Raw genomic sequence first — 8,957 nt, 5'->3', positions numbered from 1 at the left:
GGGCTCATATCTCTGGTCACATAAGAACCACCATCAAGAAAGGACAAAAAACTGACCTTGGTTCATGGACAGTGTTAAAAGATAAAATGAGGCATATTAGAATTTTTTTAAATTTATTTGAGCAAAAATTGACCTAAATTAGGCAGAGCCAAACTGAAAGTCATCAGAACTCTTATCAAGAGAAGCTTGGGGAAAGACAGAGAAGATGCAGAAGTAATGAAAGGAAATTATTTGATTGGCGCTAGCCTAAAGCCTAATTCCTGTTTGTAATTAGTTTTCCTTAGTTTTCAGGGTTTTTTTTCCTTTGGAGAGAGAGTGTGTGCACTTGAGCAAGGATGGGGGAGGGGAGAGGGAGAGAGAGATCTTAAATCTTAAGCCGCCTCCATGCCCACTGAGGAGCTGGAGGCAGGGCTTGATCTCACGACTCTGAGATCAGGACCTGAGCTGAAATCAACGGTCAGATGCATAACTGACTGAGCCACCCAGGTGCCCCAGGTTTCAGTGTTTCAGCAATGTACAGGCTTAGGTTTCTGTTTGCTTATGTAGGCCACCAGAGCATTAGAGCCACTTCAGTCTAATGGACTCCTTTTAAAATTAACAATGGATTTACTTAATAGGAGGGAACAAGACAACAGCCAAGCATAGGTGCAGGACTCCCACTCAGGGGTTACCTTGAAACATGGCGGCAAGGGGAAATGCCCCCAATGAGCAGAATCCACTGACAAAAGCAAGTCACATAGCTAAGCCCCAAGTCAGTGGGGCAGGGCTGTAAACTCTGCTTCTATGGGAGGCACTAAAAGCCACACAGCAGAGTCAGGGGCATGATTTTATTACAGGAAAAGTAGGGAAGAATTGGGGACAGCCTAATCTATCACAGGTTGGGTGGACAGTACAGATACATAAATATATTTTTTAACATTTTATTTATTTATTTGACACAGAGAGAGAGAGAGAGAGAGAGAGAGAGAGAGAGCGTGCTCACAAGCACAAGCAAGGGGAATGGCAGGCAGGGAAGAAGCAGGCTCCCTGCTGAGGAAGGAGTCTGATGTGGGACTCGATCCCAGGACCCTGGGATCATGGCCTGAGCCTAACAACTGAGCCACCCAGGGTCCCCCATAAATATTTTTTAATAGTGTACAGGAAGTACGATGCAGCAGATTTGTAGAGGGTATTACAGGGATATGGGCATCTACCCCAGTCTGGGTAGCCAAATAAGGAAAGCTTCTGCTAGAAAGGCATGTCTCACATAAAACAATAAGATAACTTGGGGCAAATTACGGTGGAGGATGGAGATCTGGAGAGGTCAGAGATGAAGTTAGAAAAATAGGGAGATTCTTTATAAAAAAAAGGGGGGGGGGCGCCGGGGTGGCACAGTCGTTAAGCGTCTGCCTTCGGCTCAGGGCGTGATCCCGGCGTTATGGGATCGAGCCCCACATCAGGCTCCTATGCTATGAGCCTGCTTCTTCCTCTCCCACTCCCCCTGCTGTGTTCCCTCTCTCGCTGGCTGTCTCTATCTCTGTCAACTAAATAAATAAAATCTTTATAAAAAAAGAAAAAGAAAGGAAAAATAGGGAGATAACTAGATCATGCTGTATTCTGAAGGCCTCACAAAGGAATTTGAAATTTGTTCCAAGACATCAGAGAGCTACTGAGAGGTGTTAAGCAAGGTTCATGATTAGATATAGGTTTAGAAGTAATTTTTCTGGCGGTGAGGTGGGGAATAGGTTGAAGAGGAAAGACTGGTAAAGAAATAGAGAAACAAATTTGCAAGTTCTGGCAATGGTCCACGCAAGAGATAGACCAACAGGCCATCACCCTTAAGAGCTCAGGCTTCCTGAGACAGACTGGGCCTGAATCCCAATTCTGCCATCAAGGCTGTGGGACCATGGATGAGCTAGCCACCAAGCTAAACTTCGGTTTCCTCATCTGTAAAATCAGTATAGTAACAGCACATACTGATAGAGCTTTTGTGATGATTAAACCAGCAAATGCCTAGAAAAGGATTAGTTCTGTGTCTGAAAGTAATAAGCCCTTCCAGGTTAACTGTCATTAGTATTCCTGGAGTGTGTAAACTAGTATAGAAGTCAAGGGGCTTGAGAGGAGGGAAACTGCCACTCTCCAGGAACGTACAAAGTGTATAGAAAAAGGAAGTTAAAGGATCAGCCAGAGCATGAGTAAGGAGGTACAGCTGGTTCAGGCCCATAACCTGGCTCTGCTCTTAGGAATACCTGTCCCTTGATTTGGTAATTATTCCCTAAGCATTTACACTGTGCCATGCAGTGGGATGGAGTCATGACATGTATGTGAACACAAGACTCTTGTGCTAAGTCGTTTCCCCTCAGGGAGGGACTATGGCCTTGTAAACATCACTCTAGACTGACAGAACTTGTTTAGCAATGTCTTCATTTCCATCAAGTGGGAGCTTTACTATCCCAATTCATGTTTTCTTGACAATTAACAGAGAAAAGATATATTTCTTCCTCCTTTAGAAATCACCTGTGGGCGGGTTGTAACTATTTGAGGATGCAAAGGTGTTGCTTGGAATTCAAAGCCTTTCAGCTGTTTGTACTGACAAGTAGTTCAAATCTTAAAAGCAACTGTGGAAGTAATTGCGATGAAGTGATATGATCTACATGCATTTACAAAGTCCAATCCATTTAAATTGCTCATGGCTCACCCAGTGTAATTCCAAGTGGTTTTGCATTCTGTGTGTGCAGGAACATTGTTGTTTCTTGGCTGTTGGGACTTGTAGAAAATAGACAAGTTGACAAGATCTACAGCAGAACCTTTCTCATTTTAGGATGATTTCTTATTATATTGGTTCAGTAATCTGTCCTCAGAAGCCAAGTATCGCTCTCTGCTGGTATAAGTATGGGTTCCTTTATCTGTACTACAGGAATCTATGAGATGTTAATATTATCAGATTTAATTGTAGGTATTAAAACCCTTCAATTACCATGTTACTTGCCTGTGACAATACATTATGTTACAATAATTCTGTAACCAATAAACTGGTTGGATATGTGTAAAGTAGATTATATCTATACACTTAGTCCAGCTTTCTTTCCTGGTGAGGAAGGGGTTTGGAAGACTAAGGGCACAGAGTAGCTTCTTTAGCCTCTGCACGCATCATTCTTTCTGCCTGTGTGGTCATCCCAGCCTCCTACCCAGCTTTTTAAATCCTGCTTACCTGCAATGCACAGCTCAGATTCCATCGTTTGTGTGCAGACTGCTGTGCTTCTTTCTCTTCCTGCAATACTCTGCTAGACTATCTCTGTGCTAGAGAGGGAAAGTATGGAGGCACACAGGTCAGTGTGAAATAAACAAAGACCAACCAAAAGAGAACAGGCAATGGCTATTTATTCAGAGCTTGCTCTAGCAAGAGAGTCAGACATCACTGTTTGCAGACACAAAGGCAGGCAGAAGAGTGGGAAAGCTTTATAGTGAAAAAAAGGGGAGGTTTCAGGTATGCCCTTATTGGAGGCTATTGGCATGGGGAAGCTGTGGGTGAGCTAACTGGAAGTGGGGCATCCTATGTGACTGAGTAGAGGGTGCATAGTTGGCTCTCTCTGGTTGGTTCTAAGTTGGAAGTGGGACAAAAATTAGGGAAACTTTCAGTTATTAATCAAGTCTTGGCTGTTTGGGGCCAATCGCTACAGAAGTTATTGTTAGGCTTCCTGGACTGTTGCTAGAGATAATGTTTTGACTTCCTACAAGTCTGACTTGCAGATAGTAGACCATTTTCCTGGGCTGGTTACTGAAGATCATGGGTTGCTTTTCTGAACTGATTGTTGCAGACTGTGAGTCAGACTTCTGTCTTTACATATGGTCTGACCATTTTCTGTTTGTATATTTAGTCTCTCATTGGGCAGGAAGCTCACGTAATGGCCCAAGTGAGTTACTGAGATCAGAGAGAAGAGAGAGGAAGAAATAAGGACAGGATCTGTTAACAGGTGAGGGTAAGGGAAGACTTCAAAGACCAGAATAGTGGTTAAAACTCTATTGCTACCAGACTGCCTGGATGTGAATCCCAGCTCTGCCAGTCACCTATTGAATGTGAAGATAATAATAGTACCTAATGCATAGTGTACTATTAGTGCTAAATATAAATTAAGTTAGCTATTATATGTACAGTGATTAGAACAGTTCCTGACCCAAGGTAAGTATTAGCTGTTCTTAATACCCTGGAACAAGTCATTAGCTAACAGCCTATCAGGAGGAAGAGCAAGCTTTGAAGCAAACTTTTGAAATGGTTAGACCTCCAGGTGATATTCAGAAGTGAGACTGCTTTTTTCCAGGATCTTGTATGTTCCCAACATCACAGTGTGTGTTTGCTAAGGACTGAATGTCTGTGTCCCCTCAACATTCATATGTTGAAGCCCTAACCCCACAGTGTAATGGTATTTGGAGGAGAGGCCTCTGGGAGGTAATTAGGCTTAGATGAGGTCATGAGGGCAAGGCCCTTATGGTGGGATTAGTGCTCTTGGAGACAGAGAGCTTTCTCTCTCTGGGCATACACACCAAGGAAAGACCATATGAGGACATAACAAGAAGGTAGCTATCTATAAACCAGGAAGTGGGTTTTCACCAGACATGGGAATCTGTCAGCACCTTGATCTTGGATTTCCCAGCTTCCAGAACTATGAGAAGGAAATGTGTTGCTGAGTTCACCCAGAATATGGTATTTTGTTATAGCAGTTTGAAGTACTACAGTATTTTCTTCTGTTTTGGTTAAGCTGTCTCCTTTAACTGTAGGGTCTGTGGTTTTTGCTTTTTTGTTTTTTGTTTTTCTTTTTCCTTCCACCAAGGAATTAGTGATACTACTCCTCAGGCAAACAGAATTATTGGTCTGAAAGACTAAATTGCTAAAATGATGAGTAAAATGTAAAATGAGTGAAAAAAATTAAAAGATTGACAATTTTAATCATAAAGATATCTTACATGTGTTTAGTGCTTCACTGTGTACCAATCATTTTCTGTTAGTGATCTCAGGCATATAAAAATAATTATATATGACTGCTAAGCATGCAGCACATAGACACTAAATTACAAATTCAGTCAACTTCCTCTGATAACCTGGCTTTCAGTTAATTAGTATCCTAGCACTTCAAATTTACACTGGTGTTCTTAACTGCCATTTCTAGGTAGAAACTGATCTACTTTTCAAGTATGACTCATAAGCATATGCTAATGAGTTACTTACTAGCCTTGAATCTTATTAAAACACCTTGTCTCACCTATATTTATTTGTTCACATAAGTTCTACTTTGATGAAGTGAAAGGCAAAGATTCTGTGTAACTGTGTACTTTCTTAAAGTATTATCTTCCACGTGTGCTGAGGGGGAGGGATTTTTAGGAGACTTCTCCAAAAACAAAAGAGCTGGTGGGTGTCATTTCTCCATCCCCCAAACCTAAAGAGCCAGACAACTGTTGGAACCAGTGAGAATGCTGTTAAACATACCTTGGTAACACAACATACCCTACTCCTGAATTCTTCTGGAGATCCTTCTCATCTAACCTGCCCTACTTGGCAGGAGTCTCTCCAAAGTGGCTCCTGACATATCTCATCAGCCCCAGCAGACACCAGTAACACTCCAAAGTCACTCCTGCCCTGGGAAGAGGGGAAGATAACCACAAACACTAGTACACTAGCAGTCCCAATGGCCAAACCTTACAACAGGCAGTGCAAAGAGAGTGCCCTGCTGATCAGTGTGTCTGCAACCCCAGCAGAATGACTGGGGGCAGGCATCTGGTGCGACTGCTGGCCCCACCCACCAAGGAAAGCCCCTCAGAGAACAATGCAGGAAGAGCTCTCAGCAGTTCAGTGCAAGCAAAGTTCCAAGAAATGGGTGAGGACAGGCATGTGGTCTGACTACTGACACTGCCCAACTACAATGGGCACAATGGCTCCAGACTGGTCCCTTAGCAGCATAAGGACCAAACCTAACCCACAAAAGACAAAGTGGCCCATTGCAGCCAACTGGACTGAAGGCAAATGAGGCTCAGCCACAACAATAGGATACGTGCAATGCACATAGGAGACATGCTTGAAGTCCCTCATTCTAGTGAACAGGGAATACTGCTCTACAGGACACCACAGGACCTATTCCTAATAAGTCAACTACTTTCAAGGTCAGGAGCCATAACGGACTTTCCTGATACATAGAAACAAATGTAGAGAGTTAGATAAAATGAGGAAATAGAGGAACATGTTCAAAAAGAAAGAACAGGACAAAACCACAGCAAAAGAGCTAAATAAAATGGAGATAAGCAATATGCCTAATAAATAATTAAAAGTAAAGGCCATAAAGATACTTACTGAACTTGAGAAAATAGTGGAGGAACTCAGTGAAACCTTCAACAAAGAGGTATCAAGTATAAAAAAGAACCGATCAAAGATGAAGAACTCAATAACTGAAATAAAAAATACACTGGAGGAAATCAATAGCAGAATAATGGGTCAGCAAGCTGGAAGACAGAGTAATGGAAAGCAACCAAGCTGAACAACAAAAAATAAAAAGAATAATAAAAAATTAGCATATGTTAAGGGAACTCGGTCACATCATCAAGCATAATAACATTTGCAATATAGGAGTACCAGAAGGAGAAGACAAGGAAAAGGGGGCAGAAAATTTATTTGAAGAAATAATAACTGAAAAATTTTCCTAATCCAGGGAAGAAAACGAACATCCAGATCCAGGAGGCACAAAAAGCCCCCAACAAATTAAACCAAGGAGGTCCACACCAAGGCACATAATTAAAATCGCAAAAAGTTGTGATAAAGAGAGAATTTTAAAAACAGCAAGAGAAATGAAAACAGTTACATGCAAGGGAAACCCTGTAAGGCTATCGTCTGATTTTTCAGCAGAAACTTTGCAGGCCAGAAGAAAGGGACATGAAATATTAAAAGTGCCAAAAGGGGAAAAAAAAAAAAACCAAAAAAACCAAAAACAAACCTGTAACCAAGAATACTCCATCCAGCAAGGCTATCATTCAGGATAGAAGAACAGATAAAGAGCTTCCCAGAAAAACAGAAATTAAAAAAAAAAAATTCATCATCACTAAACCAGTTCTTCTTGTAAAAAACATTAAAGGGGATTATTTGAGTGGAAAGAAAAGGCCATAATCAGGAATAAGAAAATTAGGAAAGGAAAAAAATTTCACAGGTAAATACAAACATAATAAAACTAGTAGATTAATCACTTATAAAATGAGAATAGAGGTTAAGCACAAAAACAGTAAATCAACTATATCTGTAAAAATCAATCAAGGGATTCACAAAATAAAAGGAGGTAAAGTGTGAGAGACAAACAAAAACACAGACTCAAATATTGAGAACAAACTGATGGTTACCAGAGGGGAGGTGGGTGGGGGGATGGGTGAAATAGGTGAAGGAGATTAAGAGTAGACTTATTGTGATAGGCACTGAGCAATGTATAGAATTGTTGAATCACAATATTGTACACTTGAAACTAATATAACACTGTACATTAATTATGCAAGAGTTTAAATATAAATTTAAAATAATAAATAAATAATTTTTTTTTAAAAAAGGATGTAAAATGTGACACCATAGTTTGGGTGGATGGTGGGATTAAAACTTTAGTGCTTTTATTTTTAAATTTTTTAAAAGATTTTAATTTATTTGAAAGAGAGAGATAGGGATAGAGAGAGTGTGAGTGGGGGGAGGGGCAAAGGGAGAGAATCTTCGAGCAGACTCCTTGCTGAGTATGGACCTCAACGTGAGGCTTGATCCCACGACCCTGAGATCATGACCTGAGCTGAAACCAAGTTGGATGCCTAACCGACTGAGCCACTCAGGTGCCCCAAAACTGTAGTGCTTTTAGAATGGGTTAAAACTTAAGTGACCATCAACTTAATATAGACTGCTATATGAATAAGATGTTATATATGAGCCTAGTAGTAACCACAAATCAGAAACCTATAATAGATACACAAAAAATAAAGAGAATCCAAGCATATCACTAACAAAAGTCATCAAACTACAAAGGAAGAGAGAAAGAGAAGAAAGGAACAGAGAACTACAAAAACAGCTGTAAAGCAAGTACATACTTATCACTAAGTAAGTACATACCTATCAATAATTACTTTGAATGTAAATGGACTAAATGTTCCAATGAAAAGACATAGGGTGATGGAATGGATAAAAATGCAAGACCCATCTATATGCTGCCTATAAGAAACTAACTTTAGACCTAAGGACACATACAGATTGAAAGTGAAGGATCAAAAAAAACATTTACCATGCAAATGGAAGCAAAAGAAAGCTGGAGTAGCAACAGTTATATCGGATGAAATGGACTTTAAAACAAAGACTAATAAAAGACAAAGGAGGATACTACATAATGATAACGGAAACAATCCAACAAGAGGATATAAAAATTATGAATATTTACGTATCCAGCATGAGAGCACGTAAATACATAAAGCAACTTTTAACAGACATAAAGGAAGAAATTTATAGTAATATGATAATAGAAGGAGACTTTCACTCCCAACTTACATCAATGAATAGATTATCCAGACAGAAAATCAACAAGGATACAGTGACTTTGAATGACACATTGGACCAGATAGACATAACAGATATATTCAGAATATTCCAACCATAAACAGAAGAATACACATTCTTTTCAAGTGTACATGTAACATTCTCCAGAACAAATCATATGTTAGGCCACAACACAATCTCAATGAATTCAAAAAGACTGAAGCCATATCATGCTTCTTTTCTGACTATAATGGTATGAAACAAGAAATCAATCACAATAAAAAATTCTGGAATGAACATAAATACACATGAGGGCTAAAAAAAAGCTACTAAATAATGAATGGGTCAACCACGAAATCAGAGAAAATTAAAAAAAATACATGATGAAAGAAATTGAAGATGACACAAACAGATGGAACGACATTCCAAGCTCATGGATTAGAAG

Source organism: Ursus arctos, unplaced genomic scaffold, assembly GCF_023065955.2.
Source record: "Ursus arctos isolate Adak ecotype North America unplaced genomic scaffold, UrsArc2.0 scaffold_10, whole genome shotgun sequence".
Taxonomy (NCBI): Eukaryota; Metazoa; Chordata; class Mammalia; order Carnivora; family Ursidae; genus Ursus; species Ursus arctos.
Note: the sequence above shows the minus strand (reverse complement) of the source record.